At 43.9% G+C, this 20,966-nt stretch overlaps 1 pseudogene; it reads right to left on the reverse strand.

The window, feature by feature from the left end:
• On the reverse strand, positions 18,017 to 18,966 carry LOC108636741 (annotated as a pseudogene).

Here is a 20,966-nt window from a genome sequence, read left to right on the forward strand (position 1 = left end):
TCCCTATTTATAGATGTGGAAATAGATGCGAGCAGAGTTTTACCGAAGTAGCAAGAGCAATCAGGTGGAGTTTCATGTTGTTGGAAGTATGCTAGTTGTCAACACTCATTAAAATCACCTCCCAGTTGATTCCACTCCCATCTGGGGTCTAGACTGTGTCCAGGTGCCAGGAGCATGCACGGGTGGGGATGGCCAGGCCTGTCCGGAGAGCCCCGTCTTCCCCCACCTGGCTGTCCTGACCAGGACTCTAATGCTGTCTTTCTGCCTTTCTCCTGCTCTCCCACTCACTTGCCTCTTTGCCAGCCTCCTCCACTGGGGCTACGTGGTCCCCGTATTGCCTCTTGCCAGAGATTAAACCCAGGCCCCTGTCCCCAGGCCTATGCACGGGAATCTTCCCCTGACACATCAGTCACCTGAACCCACCAAGTTGCTGCCTCACCCAAGCCTGAGTCCTGTCCTCCTCCCAGCCCCCATGTGTCTCTTGTTCCCAGATTGTTACACACCAGGCTCTTGGCCTCCTTCATCAATAGAAATCAACCAGAGGCCAGACAATAGAAATAAATCAAATTTCTTAATCAAAAGAAATTGACGCAAGGTTTTATTGGGGCTCCTGCTGCAGCTGAGGGGAGAGAGGACAAATGACAGTTTCGTTGCTTGCTCACTCCCCGAGGTGGTGGGGCGAGCTTGTTCCTTCTATGGGGTGAGGGAAGGGGTGCTCCCAGGGGTCAGCCAGAGGGGTGGCTAGGTGACTGGCTGAACCCTCAAGTGTTGTTGTATGCTGGGGGCACATGAGGCATCCTGCTTTTGCTCTAGGCTCTTCAAAAGTGTTGGCAGTTGGGTTTTTCATCTCTTTGTATCTTTTTCCCAGAATAGCTTCAACTACTCCACCTAAAAAACACTCCATTTTTTAAAACCTTTTTATTTTATGTTGGGTATAGCTGATCTACAAACAGTGTTGGGATAGTTTCAGGTGAACAGGTTAGGGACTCATGCATACACACACACACACACACACACACACACACACACATATATATCCATTTTCCCTACACTCCCATCCTGACAGGGCAGTCACATAACATTGAGCAGAGTTGTAAGTTCGTTCTTTGGGCTGGGAAGATTCCCTAGAGATGGAAAGAGCAACCCACTCCAGTATTCTTGGTTGGAAAATTCCATGGACAGAAGAGCTGGCAGGCTACAGTCCATGAGGACAGAAAGAGTTGGACACACACAGAAAGAGAGCACACACACACACAGACACACCATGTGCCATACTTAGGCCCTTGACGGCTATCCATTTTAAATAAAGCAGGGTGTACATGACCTTTCCACACTCCCTAACTATCTCTTTCCCTCATCCCTCCTCCAGCAACTAGAAGTATGTTCTCTAAGTAAGTCTGTGAGTCTCTTTCTGAGAATGAAAAACATCCTTATTGCTGATATGAAGAAAGTTTTATGGGTTTGGCTTGAAGATCCAACCAGCCACAATATTTTCTTAAGCCAAAGCCTAATCGAGATCAAAGCCCTAACTCTCTTCATTTCTATGAAGGCTGAGAGAGGTGAAAAAGCTGCAGAGGAAAAATCTGAAGATAGCAGGGGGTGGATTATGGAACCTATTAAGGAATGTGGAACCTATTGAACTACCTCCAACTGAAAGACTTCGGCAAAGGTCAGAAGAAGGGAGCAGATGCCAGTCCGTATGTCCTACTGTGTGTGTGTGTGTGTGTGTGTGTGTGTGTGTGTGTGTGTGTGTGCATGTATGTGTGCGCTGTAGCTTCAGTTGTTTCCACCTCTGCGTGACCCCATGGACGGCAGCCTGCCATACTCCTCTGTCCATGGGATTCTCCAGGCAACAATACTAGAGGGGGTTGCAGTGTCTCTTTCTGTCTCCTGCATTGGCAGGCAGGTTCTTTACCTCTGTGTCGTACCAACCTCCCAGAATCCTTCTCTCTGGAATCCATCTTGGCTGAGCAATGCAAGCACTGCCAGGAAGGACCCTGAGTCAGAATGAGTGGTCAGAGACAACCTGGAAACTAATCCCATCACCGTAAAGGCCAAGACTGTGAGCCAAGTGGCAGAGCAGTTCTCCTGGGTCCCCTTATCCTGCTGTTCTCCACCCGGGCACCTCTTCCCAGTGAGTTCTCTTACTTTGTCAGCACCTGTGTCTCCTTGGAACATTTGTGCCTGAGTGTTAGACAAGAGCCCAGTCTTGGGCCATGGAAGGGTGTCCCTGTTCATGCAATGATAATACCTTGAAAGAGGCTTTTTGTTATTCCATCTGGCACAGGGAAGCGGTGAATCAAGGATTCAAAAACCAAAGCCAAGCAGAGGCTGTGTTAGACACTCTCTTTCATTCACAGTTAAACTGACTCACTGAGGGAGGAAAGAAATAGTTGAAATGTGATAGGAAGCTTTCTCAGTTATTTATTAATATCATTTCTCTTTTTAAAATTTAGAAACAGTCTACTCCCCTTCGCTCCTCTACCCCTACCCCATGGCCTAGACTATCTAGGATAACTTTTATTAAAGGGATTTACAGTTTTTTTCATGAAGACTAGATATTGTTCAGTAGCCAAGAAAAAACAGTAGGTGATATGTGTCTAGGATCTCCTTTGATGAGATGCAAAGTAATTGTTAGATAGCTCTTAGCGGCCCTTCCTAACATCAATGTGAGGCCAGAGTGTGGAACAATGCTGATCTTGCTAGGAAGGATGATAAAAATTTGAGGGTTAAAAGGGAAGCTTTTGAAAGGTTAGCAAAATAGTCAATCATTTTTTTCTTTTTTAAAAGGAGCCAATCAATTAGCGAGTGTTAGCATCCTAGTGATTGGAGAAGAAAATGGCAACCCACGCCAGTGTTCTTGCCTGGAGAATCCCAAGGATGGGGGAGCCTGGTGGGTTGCCGTCTGTGGAGTCGCACAGAGTCGGATACGACTGAAGCAACTTAGCAGCAGCAGCAGCAGCAGCAGCAGCATCCTAGTGAGTACAAAGTATAGTTCTAGGCTTCAGGAGATAAAGGGAAAGAATATTAAGAAAGGAAGAAATAAAGATGAGAAGGAAGAGGAAGGACAGAAGGAAGGAGAAACGGAAGAAGGAAGAGAGGAGGGAGGGGAGGGAAAGAGGAAGGGGGAGAAATCCTGGTAGCATACAAATGACTGAAATCCCTATCCACTCATCACTCTGTCCCTCATTGAAAATAATTCTAAAGAAATCCTTCATAATCCTTATAAATTCTGCTGTGATAGTATAGATTTTATGTATTTTCTTGACCTGTTATCAACAAACATAAATGAAAAACAGAAAACAGATGTAGTTATTAATAGCCTTTACTCTTCAAAGATCACATGGGTTCTCTGGAACTTTGTGTATTAGTTAAACAACCCAGGCTGCCTTGAAAACCCTGCTAACTAAATGTTTAGAAAGTCTTTCAATATGTTTTTTAATGTTCTCCTTAACATATATGATTCTTGCCTTTTGTAGTCATTTTCAGTATTGACCCAGATTATATCCCAGGGAATCTGACTGAGGAGGGTAAACCACAAAACATCTCCTACGTAAGACAGAAGACAATTTGAAATTCGACATTTATTTTGTGTTCTCTTTCCCCTAGGACAAAAAGTCAATATTTTTCTATTTATGTTCCTTTCCTAGAAAACCTTTTCTCTAAGCCTCAGTTTTAAAAACCTATTTAAGTCCATTTAAGGGGATCTAAAAATTAGATTAATTAGGAGACTAATCATTCAGTCTCATGAAACTTGAGTTTTATCAAGAGGGACCCATGTATCTGTTTGCTCAAGACAGTTTCAGTCGATCTCTGTGGTCCTGGTGTAATTATTATTTCCACTTCACAAACATGTTTCAATGTAGATCATACACCTATCTGTTTGTAAAAGTTAATTATTTATAGCAGACACACCAGTGTGCAATTGGTTTTAAGTTAATAATGACATTATTAGTGTAAACAACATCCATCCTTTAGTAGGCTTCCGTTACATGTGGCTCCACCTCCAATGCAGGAGACACGGGTGGGGAAGATTCCCTGGAGAAGAGAAAGACAACCCACTCCAGTATTCTTCCTGAAGAATCCCCATGGACAGAGGAGCCTGGCGGGCTACAGTCCATGGAGTCACAAAGAGTCAGACATGACTGAGCGACTAACACTTTCACACATGGTATTTTAAGATAGTTTAGCTCAATTTTCCACATCTGATGAATGGAAATCAATCCATAGATTTATGAATTTCAAGTCTCCTTGAACATTGCCATACTCTGTATCATATTTTATATTCTGACTTCAAATTTAACGTATTACATTAAATAATCATGAAACTCAGCAACATATAATGGACTATCTAAAAAAAGTGTCTTCTTACATTTAAGAATGTGTTATAGAATACTATTCAGTTAAATGGATGTGGAATATCCTGGTAGAAAGCAGAAAATATGTAACTTTAAATTCAGAAACCTCTTGGGAATTCCCTAGTGGTCTGGCGGTTAGGGCTTGGCACATTCACTGCCGTGGCCTGGGTCTAATCCCTGGTCAGGCAGCTAAGATCCTGAAAGCCGCAGGGTCAGCCAAAGCACAAAGCAAAACAAACAGATCCTCTTGGTCATGGCCAGTCATCTCTCTTACTCATTTCCTTCATAAATGAGGAAACCATATGAGCTTTTCCATAAGAACATGAGCTTTTCCTTATGCTTCGTCAATTTAAAGTGCTGAGAACAATACTGGACACACACTAGATGCTAAAATAAGGTTAGCTATTAATTTTATCATAATTAAGGTGGCAGCATAATTCTTCTTAAGATGGAGAACCTCATTTATTTTTGTTTTTTGGAGACCTGAATGGGTGATTTGGATGTGAAAGGACAGGTCCTAGAAACTGGTCTTAAAGTATAAGCGAGGATTGACTATTGTACCATGGAAGATGAGAGAAGGGGTGAGAATTCTGCAGATGGTGAAGAGAGGGGAGGAGAGGGCTCAAGAAGGGGTTGGGATAGGCACTCAGTGGAAAGCCTGACCAATGAGAGTTGAGTTAACTTTGAGGGCATTCGTGAATGTCTCACGAATATATATTTATATATATTATAGTATATATAAATATATATTATTATATATTATATAATAATATAGGATGATTATATATAATATATTATAGTGTATATAATTATATATTATATAAATATAAAATTATAAACATATTTATATTTTAATATTATAAAATATATAATATAATTATATAATATATACAAGATATTTGTATAGATAATATTTATATATATAATTATTTATAAATAATTATAAATAACCACTATAAGACAGTTGCAGTTTGAGAGCAAATAGCTCCTCTCTTGCAGGCTTTGTTGCTAGATGGTGGCTTTATAGTTTTAGGTCTATGTGCTATCACTGTTACAACTTGGCTGGGGAATTGTCCACAATTTCCTCTTTTTTCTTTCCTTAGTTCTTCTGACCAGAGATGGAATCCCCACCTCCTGCAGTGGAAGTGCAGAGTCTTAACCACTGGACTGCCAGGGAAGCCCCACACATTCTCCTCTTTAGTCAGCCTTAAATGCCTAATTTTGTTACTTCTTTATAAACACCTTCAGTAAATTTAATACTGAATCATAAGCATTATTTTTACTTGGCATTCATACACACAATTCATAATCTACAGAATAAAGCTTTTCATATCAACTATGAAAATCTAGGTGATCATAGAGACAGATTTGCAATTGCTTGAACAAATATATCCATGAGTGCCAGTTAACAGTCAGCATCCACCTCAAGGGAACTCTCATAGAGGTCTGATCAGTGGCTTGTTCATGCACCTTTTCTGATCAATCTTGAAAGTAAAAGCAAAAGTGTTAGTCGCTCAGTTGTGTACGATTCTGCAACCCCATGGTCTGTCCATGGAATTCTCCAGACAAGAATGTGGGAGTGGGTTGTCCTTCCCTTCTCCAGGGGATGTTGCTGACCCAGGGATTGAATGTGGGTCTCCTGCACTGCAGGCAGATTCTTTATTGTCTGAGCTACCAGGGAAGCCCTCTTTAAGGCTTAAGATTTATCAGTCTTAAATAAATTAAGATTTATCAGTCTTAATTCTCAGAAATTTCAGTAAAAATGCATTAATTTTGCAGCTGACACAATGCACAGAGGAATAATAAACATTGGGTTGGCAAAATGTTCATTTGAGTTTTTCATCAGGTTTAACATCTTATAGAAAAACCCAAACACAAAAAATTTTTTTTAAACTTTAAGTTTTGTATTTGGATATATAGCCAGTTAACAATGCGCTGGTTTCAGGTGAACAGTGAAGGGACTCAGCCATACATGAACAAACTTTTTTGCCAAGCCCAATATAATGGATGATACTCAAAGTTCAAAAATTATTTCTGTTGTAGCGGAAAACTACACTTAAGTATAAAAAGGATAAACATATGGCCTTGCAGTCAGGTTCAATAAGTCAATTACACAAACACAGAATGGGGGAGACCTCAAGATGGCAATTTGTGTGGAAAGATGAAGCAGGCTTTGGGTGTTCCTTCTAATGGAAAGCTCAACATGAACCTACCCTGGAGGAGGAAATGGCAACCCACTCCAGCATTTGCTTGGAAAACCCCATGGACAGAGGAGCCTGGCGGGTAACAGTCTGTGGTGTCACAAAGAGTTGGACATGACTCAGCATGCATATTTGTAGTTTTTGATGGAAAGCTCAACATGAACCTATAGTGAGAAGCAGATACTAAAATGGTTTATGTAAATGAATCTTCATTAATAGAAATGAGACAATGTCTGGATCACAGGAGGTAATAGTCTGTCAGGAAGAACCACAGTTTAAGTATGGGTTTCAACTAGGGGGTTCAGATCTTAAGAAGGGCGTGGATCAACCTGAGAAAATCTAAAAAAAGGCTGGATGGTGGACAGTCTAAGAGCCAATTCATATGAGGAACATGAGTTCTGAGAAGACCATTTTCAGTGGTGACATTCATTAAAAAAAAAAAAAAAAACTTTAATTGCTGCTACGTGGAATAAAAAGATGTGTTCAGTGCTTTTCCAAAGGGAAGACCCAACATAGATGCACAGAAGTAACAGGGAGGCACATCCTACTGGCCCAGTAATGAGAGCTGATTCAAGATGTCACAGGACATGATGCGAACTAGTGAGCTTTCATCTCTGGAAATACCAGGCAGGTTGCATGACCACTAGAAGGGAGGTGAAAGCAGAGTCTCTTGTATGGATAGGAGACTAGGTAAGATGCTGCTCGAAGGTCTGGTCCAGTTCTAAGACTGTATAGTCTTTGGATAAATCAACGTGCTTAAATCAGTCTTAAGGGACTAGCTGATTACTGTTCTTGTTTTCATCCCAAGAGAAGAGAAATCAGTATTTCCTCACAGTGGGAAGAGCCTGTGAAGATGAAGGAAGGAGAAGACAGCCACCTGCAAGCCAAGGAGAGAGGCCTTAGAAGATGGCAGACCTGCTGACACCTTGACCTTGGACTTCCAGCCTCCAGGACTTGAGAAATGCATTGTTTAAGCCATCCAGCCTGTGATACTCTGCTATGATAGCCCTGGCAAACCAGCCCAGATTTTTCTCCACCTTCTCTGACTGGAGTGATTTGGATGAAGTTTATCTGCCTAAGCCAGGAAATACTCTTATCTACAAAGAGGCCCAGCAGGGATAATAAAAAGCCACTTTCCTAAGGACTGAATACTCTGTTGATACAGCAATTCAACGTCTGGGTATTTATCTGAAGGAAACAAAAACGCTAACTTGAAAAGACATATAGGACTTCCCTGGTGGTCCAGTGGTTAAGAATCTGCCTGCCATGCAGGGGACATGGGTTCAATCCTCGGTTCAGGAAGATTCCATGTGCCATGTGGCCACAAACTGAGCCCACACCGCAGCTACTGAAGCCAAGCCGAGTACTCTAGAGCTTGTGCTCCACAACAAGAGAAGCCCCTGCAATGAGCACCCTTGCACTGAAACTAGAGAGTAGCCCCTGCTCACCACAACTAAAGAAAGCCCGCGCACAGCAAGGAAGATCCAGAGTAGCCAAAAAGAAAATAAATAAAATTTTAAAAAGATATATGCACTCCATGTTCACTGTTGTGTTATTACAATAGCCAAGATATGGAAACAGCCTAAACGTCCATCAACTGTTAAAAGCAAAATGAAAATATGGTATACAAAAAGAAGGAAGTCTTGCCATTTGCAACAACATGGATGGTCCTTGAGGTCATTATGGCAAGTGAAATAAACCAGACAGAAAAATGAAATATTGTATGATCTCACACTTACATGGAATGTAAAACAAACAAATGAACAAAAAACCCCAAACCAAGCTCAGAGATATAGTGAACAGACTGGTGGTTGCCAGAGGCAGGGGGCAGGGCTAGGTGAAAGGAGTCAAAAGGTACAAATTTCCAGTCATAAAATAAAAAAGCCATGGGATGTAATGTACAGCATGGTGATTTTAGTCAATAACACTGTCTCTTATTTGAAAGTTGCTAACAAAGGTCTGTCTAGTCAAGGCTATGGTTTTTCCAGTAGTCATGTATGGATATGAGAGTCGGACTGTGAAGAAAGCTGAGCGCCGAAGAATTGATGCTTTTGAACTGTGGTGTTGGAGAAGACTCTTGAGAGGCCCTTGGACTGCAAGGAGAGCCAACCAGTCTATTCTGAAGGAGATCAGCCCTGGGATTTCTTTGGAAGGAATGATGCTAAAGCTGAAACTCCAGTACTTTGGCCACCTCATGCAAAGAGTTGACTCATTGGAAAAGGCTCTGATGCTGGGAGGGATTGGGGGCAGGAGGAGAAGGGGACGACAGAGGATGGGATGGCTGGATGGCATCATGGACTCGATGGACGTGAGTTTGAGTGAACTCTGGGAGTTGGTGATGGACAGGGAGGCCTGGTGTGCTGCTATTCATGGGGTCGCAAAGAGTCAGACATGACTGAGTGACTGAACTGAACTGAACTGAAAGAGTTGGACATGGCTGAGCAACTGAACTGAACTGAACTGAAGATTCAGAGTAAATCATAACAGTTGTTACCATAAGAAAAAAAAAATTGTAACTTTGTGTGGTGACAGATGTCAACTAGACTTACTGTGATGATCATTGCACAATATATATGTATATCAAATCATGATGTCCTACATCTGAAACTGATATAATGTTGCATGTCAGTTACATCTTAATTGAGTGTAGGTAGGCACTGGACAAGAGGCTCATTCCCATCGGATGTAATTCCAGCCCAGATAAACCTTATGAAAATGAGTGAGGAGCACTTGATAGGAGGCCTTGATGTCAAACTCCCCTCACTTAATTAACTCAACTAACTCAGGCAGGCCTAATGCTAAGTGAGAAGCTTGCTTTCTGGATCATGTAAAGAGTAAGTTCATTTTGTGGTTATTTTCCTCTCTATGTGCTTTAGTATTTTTCATATTTTCTACTTGGGCTCTGAACTGAAACAAAGAAGAAAGGAAAATATATAATGCTTTTAACATTTCTTAAATGTTTTAAAAACATTTTTTAATCCGAGTCAACAAAACAAAGCATGAGTCTTCCCCTTTGAAGCTTTTATGTGCTCTGGAGAAGTTGAGAAAAAAGCAAGAATGAAGGTAAACTTTAAAACACATGGCCAGGGTCCTCCCTGGTGGTCCAGGGCTGAGGACTCCATGCACTCACTGCCAAGGGCCTGGGTTCTATCCCTGGTTGGGAAGCTAAGATCCCACAAGCTGAACGGTGTGGCCAAAAAAATAAAATAAGAACAAAACACGTGGTCAGGATCACTGTTTACTCAGAAGAAAAGTAAATTGATATAATAAGACACTTTTTCAACAACCATTTTTATGCTTTCTCCATTTTACACTTCTGCCAATTTACAGACATTCGGGGAACGTAAGTAGAAAGATCATTTTGCTGAAACATTAGTTTTCTTTACAATTACAACATGAATTACCTTCATGTCCACTGTCGGGTCACCTTGCAGCAGTGTCCACTCATACTGGACGATGGCGTGGTCATCTGTGCTTTCTCGGCCGTCCAGAATCACGCCATCTGTGGGCAGATGCAAAACCACATCCTGCCCAGCCTTGCTGAGTGGAGGCTCATCCTTTTCTGTGAAAGAAAATAAATAATTCATAGGAGAAATGATTCCCTATTTTTTCTCATTTATTATGAGAGGTATTTTTGCCAAGAGGATGTATAGCAATTGAAAGTTATTTTCTTATTTTCGTTGCAATAAATTAAATCTGGAAAGTTAAGGCAAGTTCTTGGATTCACATAAAATTCACATAGAGATTCTGGGAATCCAATTTTCATCTAGGAAAACAGAAGAGGTTCACAGCTTCTTACTAGTTTTTATAAGGGAAGCTGACACAGAATTTGAGATATCCTAAAATATTAATAGCAAACAAGTGTGTATTGATATTTAGCTTTTCTCCTTCATGGTAATTCTCACTGTGTCCACTAAATATTAAACATGATGGACAGCTGCTCCAGGGATGGTTGATAGAAGCCATCAGATACAGAACACATTCTTAAGAGCAGAATTGTGGCTATTTTACTTGATTTAAGCATCTTATTAGGAAACTTTTGCAAATGCACATATATTTTGATGAAGCTTAGTAATTTCTTTTTTGATGTGGACCATTGTTAAAGTCTTCATTGAATTTATTACAGTATTTCTTCCGTTTCATGTTTTGGTTTTTTAGCCATGAGGCATGTGGGACTTAGATCCCCCACCAAGGATCAAACCTGCACACCGCCCCCCCACCTCCCAAGCACTGGAAGGTGAAGTCCTAACCACTGGGCCACCAGGGAAGTCCCCAAAACTTAGTAATTTAGCTTGGAAGAAACAACTCTGCAGGCTTTTGTAATACATCCTTCCTGGCATCCACTATTCCACTATCTCCTTCCTCCTCTAGCACCAAAACTTGATCTGAATTTTGGGCTGGACTTCCTTAACTTATTTTGAATGATGTTGCTAAGACAGTGCTCTCTTTCTGCACAGCTGAAGTTGCCCCCCAAGCAAAGTTCTAAGGGCCAATCCAGATACCCACTGCCTTGAAGAGGAAAAGTTAAAGTTTTACATAACCTCCTTGTCCTGCCTCTGTAACTCAGCTTGCCCCTTGCAAAGTCTAGATCACGTAGGTCACATAGTCTCAGAAAATGGGGACTTGCAATACTAGGAACTGGAGCTTATCTCGCTCACCCTTGTTCTGCTCTTTGCAATCACTCAGCCCCTGCAAACCTGCTTAATCATGCCTGTCCAGGTCAGGCATCCCCCTCCCCATTTTGACCACTGTTCCCCCACATGAGAAATCCCTTAGTTTAAACCAGCCTATTAATAGCTAGTGTTGCCCACTACAGTCTGTCTATAAAAACTCTGTAATCCCTTTGTTCAGGGTTCAGAGCTTAGAGTGTTAACTCCTCTGGGTCCGCTGGTGTAATAAACCTGACTTCTCCAGCTCTCCAAGTATGGTGCTTGGTTTCTCAAGTACTGGTTTCTGCAACAGCCTGACATTTGAAGCTAGCAGTAATCCTATTATTTTCTCAGACTGCAAGGAGATCAAACCAGTAAACCCGAAAGGAAATCAACCTTGAATGTTCATTGGAAGGACTGATGGAGAAGCTGAAGCTCCAATACTTTGGCCACCTGATGCAAAGAGCTGACTCACTGACAAAGACCCTGATGCTAGGAAAGGTTGAGGGCGGGAGGAGAAGGGGACAGCAGAGGATGAGATGGTTAGATAGTTACACTGACTCAATGGACATTAGTTTGAGCAAACTCCAGGAGATAGTGGAGGACATCCCACCATCGCACGCATGGATGGCGTGTGGCAAACCATGGGATCACAAAGAGCTGAACACGACTCAGCGACTAACACAAGGAATCAGCACACTTGCTGTTGCCGAAGGGTACATATTCCTATTGAGAAAATGAGTCCCATTTTTACAGTCATTTAAAACAATGAGGACTAGTAATCAAATTATGCCACATAAGCAACCCCTGCCTTAGAAGACAATTGGTCTGGTTTTTACCCCTTGAGCAAAGAGCCAGTGCATGATGACTTTATTCTGCTTCTCCCAGGGAAGCAGAGAGATGACAACTGCTTTACTAATAGGCCCTCTTTTAGTTCTACAGAGAACTTTCCTTTGCTTCTGGAAGGTTCATCACTTTCCACACAATGGTTTACTACATTACAATTCTGGAATCTTTTGTGCCTTGCTGCAAAGCTTGTGGGATCTTAGTTCCCCAACCGGGATTGAACACTCGCCCATTGTGGAAGTGGAAGAAGAGCGGAATCCTAACCGCCGGACTGCCAGGGAAGTCCTAGGCCCTCAAAGATTTAATCAAAAATATTTAAGATGGAAAAATCAGATAAGCTCGGAAATACTGCACATATTATAAACCTAATCCTGGCCCCCCTGGAAGAAAAAAAAAATCACTGTAGTCATTCACTTTTCTTTAGGGAAACTTAAAGATATGGTTTATGAACACAATAAAATCTTCATATCCTCTAAATTGGTCCTTGTATCAGAAATAATAGAACTGTATTTCCTCCTCAGTTTAAATCCAGGCAAATTACACTGTATAATGTATTTAAAAATAAGTCAGAGCTGGGACTTCCCTGGTGGTCCGGTGGTTAAAAAATCCACTTGCCATGGAAGGGGACACTGGTTCGATCCCTAGTCTGGAAAGTAAGATCCCACAAGCAGTGGGGCAACTAAGCTCATACACCACAACTACTGAGCCCTAGAGCCTGAGAGCCCGAGCTCTGCAACAAGAGAAGCCGCCACAATGAGAGGCCCATGCACTGAAACCAGAGAAAGCCTGCATGCAGCAGTGAAGAACTGATATGACCATAAATAAACACACAAGTAAATAAAATCTTAAAAATAAAACAACCCAGGGCGATTTGGCTTAGGCGACTTAAGCCAGAAACAGGTCTTAAAAATAAACAAATGACAACAAAAAGAGGAAAGGAGTGTGCTGTCATTCAAGAAAAATTTTGACATAATGAAGAACAAGCTTAAATGTCACTTTGAGTTTTTGTTATAGAAATGTAATAAGCCAACGTGAAGTACTCTGGAAACACTGATTTCTTTTGATGATTAAGCATATTTGGTATGATCCACAGAGATGAAATAAAACTCACATCCATCTTGATGGAGCATATCAAGGCGGCACTTTACGCAGAGAGGTATATTAACTACTCTGATTTTCTATATGTTGCTCTGAACAACGCCTTATTGACAAGAAAGAGGAATCTGGGTCTTATTGCGTGGGCACCAATAGTTAAGGCTGAGGATATGGAAGTGGGGCCAGCCAGACTAAGAGAAGAGGCCTAGATATTAAAGGTCAAAACCATCTTGATTTTTCTGTTTGTTTGCTTTTGTGACCTTTTTTCTTCATAGTGCATTTTTCTTAATTGCAACATGTCAGGAAAAAGTTATTTACAACCACAATATGATTGTCTTCATTTTTGGTGTGTATTGTTGGTCTTTCCCCATCTGAGCTGCCAATAATAGCAATTAATGTTGGTGATGCTGGTGTTTAGCTAGTTGGTCGTGTCCAACTCTTTACCACCCCGTGGACCATAGCCCGTCAGCCTCCTCTGTCCACGGGATTTCCCAGGCAGGGAATACTGGAGTGGGCAGCCATTCCATTCTCCAGAGTACCTTCCCCACCTAGGGATTGAACCCGGGTCTTCTGCATTGCAGGCAGATTCTTTACCACTGAGTTACCAGGGAAACCCAATAATAAGTAACAACTACTGTTTATTGGGTGATTTCTTTGTACCAGGCATCACATGAAGCATTTTTGAGCCATAAATTCACCCAATTTTCACAAGTTTCTGAGGAAACTAGGTCAGATTGGCGAACTTAGTTGCCTAAGACCACACAAGTGATAAATTTGTCAGTTGAGATGTCAGCTCAGGTTTGCCTAACTGAAAGCCTCCACGTAACCCACTACATTTTGGGAGCACTCACATGTATTCTAGTTACAGTAAATATAAAGTTACATCCTGAATTTAACCTAACCTATTGATGTATTCTTACTTATTGATATTTATTCATATATCCTACCATTACTTGTGTCACTGTATAAACTTCACAGTTGTCACTTTAAGTCCCTAGCCTCTACCACTGGACATTAGTTTGTTACCAATTTTCTTCATCATCATACATAATGCCACAATAATTTTTTTGCTCATACTTTTCTTTAGCATGGATCGTTTTCCTTAAAACATATCTCAGGAGAATGAATATTTTAATGTTCTCTGATATCTTTCTTAATTGATTTCCAAAAGGGACATTTCAATGTACACTTTCAGTGACCATGTATGATTAGAAGTTCTCCACATGCACACCACTGTAACTCTTCAGTAAACGTATTATTGCCAGTGTAATAACAGCGCATGTGTGTGTGCTAAGTCGCTTTAGTTGTGTCCGACTCTGTGACCCTCTGGACTTGTACTCTGCCAGGCTCCTCTGTCCATGGGATCCTCCAGGCAAGAATCCTGGAGTGGGTTGCCATGCCCCCCGCCAGGGGATCCTCCTGACCCAGGGACTGAAAGAGTCTCTAAGGTCTCCTGCATTGGCAGGCGGGTTCTTTACCACTAGTGCCACCTGGGAACAGTAAGCTGGTATTATCTGCATTTCTCTGATTACTTCTAGGGTTGAACATTTTTCCATGTTTATCAATTAAATATCCTCTTCTGGAAACTGTTCGTATCCTTTGCCTACTTCTTTTTGTTTTTCCTACTAATTCACATAACCAGATCTCCTGCATTGCAGACGGATTCTTTATCAGCTGAGCTACCAGAGAAGCCCCTGATTCATATAAGCTTACTATTAATATAATAAATACACTGGTCTCATACCTTCCCAGACTTCGATTTGCAATTTCTTTTGTTTCTTGACATAATGAAGTTTTTCAAAACATGTGTATACTACATCCTTTCTCTTCGTGATCTCTTTAATCGATTAGAAAGTTATCTTCCCCCCAGATGTGTAATAGTGGATTTATTTTCTTCAAATCTTCTATGTATGGAGTAACCTATGGCCTAATTTTTTTTTAATTATTCAATTCTTTAACCCATTTGGAATTTCTGGGTGATCAGAGTTGCAGGTCTCAATGTATTCCCACTGGTTACCTCAATAGTATTACATAATTATTTGCAACTCTTTTGTGATATTTAGTTGTAACACAAAAGGGAGAGGTTGAAAATGTGAGAAGCATGCAATAGGTCAGGCACTCATGGAGGGATGAGCTTTGAACCTTCCCAGGTCAGTTCTTTCCTTTGCTCTTGGAGTAGATGAGAGAGAGGCCTGGGGTGGCTATGCATGGGTTTACAGAGGGGATGGCAGAGTGCTGTCCAACACTGACTTTCCCTAATACAGATGCAAGCCTGACTTCTCAGATTACCCAGCATTTGCCCAGAGATCCTGGTTTTCAGGCTGAATATCCAGTGGAAAGAGCATAAGGGTGCTGGCCCTTGAGCTCTTGGAGACTGTATTCTCCAGGTCCTTTGATGTCCTAACCACTCCACTCCCTCCTTCCTGCTGCTCCTCACTTTCATCAGAAAACATAGACCCCCCCAGGTCCTCCAGTCAGCCACACAATACAGCCAAGCTCCCATAGTGACATCAGGTACGTGGGAACCGCCTTTCTAATTCACAAAGCATGTCCACCCTTGATCCTCATGATAGCCCAGCTGGAAGGCAAGGCCAGCACTCAAGTCCTAAGAGGATGAGCAGGGAACCTCATGGAGAAGAGCCGGCTCTCAAATTCAGGACTCAGGACCGCAAGCCCCCTGCCCTGCCCTTTGCACACAACTGCAGGCAGATTGCGTCAGTTCAGCACACCTCTCTCTCCAGCATACTCCACTCCTTCCCACCTCTTCCCATCATCCCAGGTAGCTGCTTAGTCAGTCTCACCCTGGAAACTCTACTGAGGGCATCTCTGCTTCCAGGTGTCCTGATGCTGTTGGAGAAAGCATTCAAGTTGCCCCGGAATACAGCTCCACAACTCATAGAGCACAGCTCACGACTCATATAACACAGCTCACAGCTCACATAACACAACTAACAACTCACACAGCACAGCTCACAACTTACAATGCACAGCTCCACAAAGCAGGTGCTATGAGACCTTTGGGCAGGTTACTTTCTCTCACCAAGCCTTCCAGTACCCTGGGGATTATGAGAGAACCTAGATTTGGAAAGGACAGATTTGTGAGGACAGAGTGAGTTCACGTGTCTAAGGAGCTTATAGCAGTACCACTTATCAAACTCAATAAATGTCCACAAAGAACAGGGCTGATAGGGTCTGCTATAACAACAAACAGGGCTGATGGGGTCCGCTAAAAATGTGTACCATGCAATCCCACCTGGCCCCGTGCCCTTTTTTCATGGTCCTTGTATTCACCTCAAATGGACCCTAAAACATTTTCTGTAAAATTCTAAACCATTTTTATGCGCCTTTAGCCTTAAACTACTTGTGCTCACAGCTTCAGAAAAACTAAGGAACCACTTAGTCTCAGAAGCACAGGGAACTTCAGGAGGTTAAGGATCTAGGTAGGAAAAACACAAGACACTCGGGTAGAGTGACCTTTGCCCTCTCTGCAGACAGAATGAGGGCATTTGGGCCAAGCAGCACCCTTCCATGTGTCCATATTCCTGGGATCCAAAGAACTTGTGAGCAGGGCGGCTCTTTTCCTGAATAAGGACCAAGCCCAGTGGTCATCTGGGTGTACCCTTGAGCATCTCCAAAGTGAATTATTAGACAAACTCCCCCCCCACCTCCCCGCCCGTCAAAAAAAGGGAGTAGAAGAAAAATGATCCAGAAACCTCTACAATAAACTAAAGTCCCTTCCCCCACCCCCCATGGTGGATATATTCTTTCCTTGTTTCCACTTTTCTTTCTGTTTCCACTGGCTTATAAGAAAGCTCCATTTGGCAATGCTGGTTTCCTCCAGTTGTGCAGTGAGAAGGGAAAGGGATTTTGTTTCATTGGTGCTGGGATTTATTTTTGAGTCCCTGCTTGGGCAGAGGAAAGATGTGTGTCTAACAGCCATGGGTAGGCTGAGGGATGCATGTGAAAGTGCCTCCTGCCTCCACTTCAGGGAGAAAACTTTGGGGTCCTTTGCAGTGTGTGCCTCAGGGTCTAGAAATCTCGGGTGACCTTGGATGTTTATTCCACTGGAGGTGGGAAGGGAGATGGGCCATTGTGGACACAGATTTCCAGACCATTCTCTTTGGACCTAAAGGTCATGGAGACTCCAGATTTCCAAAGTGGCTGAGGCTGCGCCCCTCTAGTCTTGTTATGGTTTCACTCTTGCGTCATCATAAACCAAACAGCAACAGAGTGCAATCAAACACACTCAGCTGATCACAAGCAGGCCCAATCAAGGTTTTAGTTCCTGAGATCTTATCTCCAACTGCCACTTTTTTTTTTTTTTTTTTTTGCCTCCTGTTTGGGTCTTAATTCTCATTCTGATCATCCCCAGAATAAAAACCATCAAACGAAAAGCATCCTTTTTAGCTCCTCTTCAAAAGAGAGGTGCTTTAAACTTCATTTTCAATTAATCAAGTTCCTTTTCTCCCCACTCGTTAAAAAAGAGAACCATAGTTCATAGGAAATAGTTAGACCCACTTCAAAATAACCTTACCTATTCCCTTCTGAATTTTGTCTGATGAAAGCAACTTCAGGTGGAATCATGGATCCTGAGAGCCAACCTAAGAAATAAGGGTGTGCTATGAGCAATCTGGCATCTAATCAGATTTTGCTCTTGTAATTACTTGACACAGCCCATATCTTGTAAGAATCTGAGACTAAAATAGACTTTCCGCCCTGAACTTCTCTCTTCCATTAAATCGAATTTCTGTGAATCCTTTCGGATCAGTATTCCTCCCTAAGCTTAGAAAAATTCCAGAAGCAGTCCACCGTGTCCGCTTCCACCCAATCTACTGGGGGTTTCTCAAAAACCATCCCTAGGACTGAGACATCAAAGCCAGATGTTTTATTTCTGACTTGACTGAGGAGTGCCCAGCGGTCCTGCCTAGGCAGGTCTCCCAGACGCAGCCACCAGCAGGTGCAAGGACAGCGACAGCAGGGCCCAAGCGACCAGGCCCGGGCCTCCGGTGGCGTGCGAGGCCCGGGCGAGGGCCTGGGCACCGGCTTCCAGGCCTTCCTGCTCGCCCTCAGGGCGCGGCTGAGGCTGTAGCTGCTGTAACCTCGGTGCAGCGCAAACTTGGAGACGCTGCGGCCGCGCCAGGTGCAGTTGAACAGAGAGCAGCCGAGCGCGGCGGCTGGGGGCGCGGGCCGCCGGGGCAGCTCCACCACGGCCACGGAGCAGTGTGGCTCGAGGCAGCAAGCCTGCAGGCACTGCCGCCAGTCCCTCACGGCCGCCGGCGCGCTCAAGAAGCTGGCGCCGGCCGCGATCGAGTCCTTGGTGCGGATGATGGCGTCGGGCCTGGCCCTGTAGCCGCCGCCCCGGGCCCGGGCAGCCTTCCTGGGGTCGCCGCCGCGCGCAGCTCGAGTTCCAGCTCCTCCTGCGGCCTTTCCTGCTGCAGCTGTCGGCGGAACTCCTCCAGCAGCTGCTCCACCCCCGAGAGCTGCGCATGCAGCTCGGACAGCGGCGCGGAGGGCGAGCCGGCCGCGCGACCACCGGGCAGCCACAAGCACAGCAGCAACAGGCCGGGCAGTGCCCAACGCGGCGGCGGGCGCCTGCGCCCCGAGCCCGCGCCCTCCCGGGCGGCGGAGGCCATGGCGGGCGGCGGCGGAGGAAGTGAGGCGACGCTGGCCGTCAGAGTGCGAGGGAGACGGAAGACGGGAGAGCGCCGGCCCCGGGGTTCTACGGCGCGATCGCGGCGGGCGCTAGGCCCCGGGGACCTCAAAGCGCGGCCTCCCCGGGGCCCCGCTGCGTCCCCGAGGCCGCAGGCGCGCGGTCGCCGGCGGAGAATCGTAGCGGCTGGAGGCATAGCCGGCCCGCCGCCTTGGCACCACTCCTCGTCCCCTTCCTGGAAGCCCGGGCGAGACGGCGACTCTCTGCCAGGAGCCGGGGACAGATCAGGCGAGAAGGAGGTGCGTCTACCGGATCAGCACCCGGAGGTGAACAGCGGCCGCGGGAAGTGGGGCATGTCAAGCCCCGCCCAGCACCGCCCCTCCGGGCCCGCACCCCGCAAGCTCGGGCCCGCCCATATTCGCTTTTGTTTGTTTTTTTTTGTGGTGTGTGTGTGTGGGCAGGGAAGGTAGCTGTCAGATATGCAGATGACACCACCCTTATGGCAGAAAGTGAAGAACTAAAACGCCTCTTGATGAAAGTGAAAGAAGAGTGTGAAAAAGTTGGTTTAAAGCTCAACATTCAGAAAACTAAGATTATGGCATCCGGTCCTATCACTTCATGGGAAATAGATGGGGAAACAGTGGAAACAATGGCTGACTTTATCTTTCTGGACTCCAAAATCACTGCAGATGGTGATTGCAGCCATGAAATTCAAAGACGCTTACTCCTTCGAAGGAAAGTTATGACCAACCTAGACAGCATATTCAAAAGCAAAGATATTACGTTGCCAACAGAAGTCCGTCTAGTCAAGGCTATGGTTTTTCCAGTGATCATGTATGGATGTGAGAGTTGGACTATAAAGAAAGCTGAGCACCGAAAAATTGATGCTTTTGAACTGCGGTGTTGGAGAAGACTCTTGAGAGTCCCTTGGACTTCAAGGAGATCCAACCAGTCCACCCTAAAGGAGATCAGTTGGGTGTTCATTGAAAGGACTGATGTTGAAGCTGAAACTCCAATCCTTTGGCCACCTGATAGGAAGAGCTGACTCACTGGAAAAGACTCTGATGCTGGGAGGGATTGGGGGCAGAAGGAAAAGGGGACGACAGAGGATGAGATGGCTGGATGGCATCACTGACTCAATGGACATGGGTTTGGGTGGACTCCAGGAGTTAGTGATGGACAGGGAGGCCTGGCATGCTTCGGTTCCTGAGGTCACAAAGAATCAGACTCGACTGAGTGACTGAACTGAACTGAAGGCAGCTGTGGGAAGAAGGCGCTGCCCCAGAGGGGCCTAGCGCCTCCCCCACCGGCCTTCACTTCTGGGTGGGCGTTCTGGTTCAAGCAAGCTGGGCTTATTATTATTTTTTTTTAATTAAAAAAATCTTTTTGTCAGTTAATAATTTATTGCCTTTTGACTCCAGGTGCACTCTTCAGTACACCCTTGGAGATAAACAAAGGAATTCTTTTAAATCATTAGTTTTTTTTTTTTCTAGTAGCAGGGAGAAGACATGATTTTATTTTATGTTTTACCTTTTTTTTTCTTGAAGTATAATTGCTTTACAATATTGCGTTAGTTTCTGATACACAGCAAAGTGAATCAGCTGTATGTCAGTATGTGGAAACAACCTGTGTCCACTGACAGATGAATTTGAAGATGTGGTACATATATATAAGGGAATATTGTTTAGCCATTTAAAGGAACAAAACTGGATCATTTTTGAGATGTGGATGGACCTAGAGTCTGTCAGACAGACTGAAGTAAGTCTAAAAGAGAAGTAAGTGAAGCCAGTGTTCACTTTCTTACTTTATAAGGCTTTGTATTGACTGAATTTTTTGCTATGACTTGTAACAAAGGAAATCAGTCCTGAATAGTCATTGGAAGGACTGATGCTGAAGCTGAAACTCCAATACTTTGGCTACCTGAATCAAAGAACTGACTCATTTGAAAAGATTCTAATGCTGGGCAAGACTGAAGGCAGGAGGAAAAGGGGACAACAGAGGATGAGATGGTTGGATGGCATCACCAACTCAATGCACATGAGTTTGAGTAGACTCTGGGAGTTGGTGATGGACAGGGAGGCCTGGCGTGCTGCAGTCCTTGGGGTTGCAAAGAGCTGGACATGACTGAGTGATCGAACTATGATAAAGGAAGTAATTTATTTATCAG

This window comes from Capra hircus, chromosome 9 (genome assembly GCF_001704415.2).
Source record: "Capra hircus breed San Clemente chromosome 9, ASM170441v1, whole genome shotgun sequence".
Taxonomy (NCBI): Eukaryota; Metazoa; Chordata; class Mammalia; order Artiodactyla; family Bovidae; genus Capra; species Capra hircus.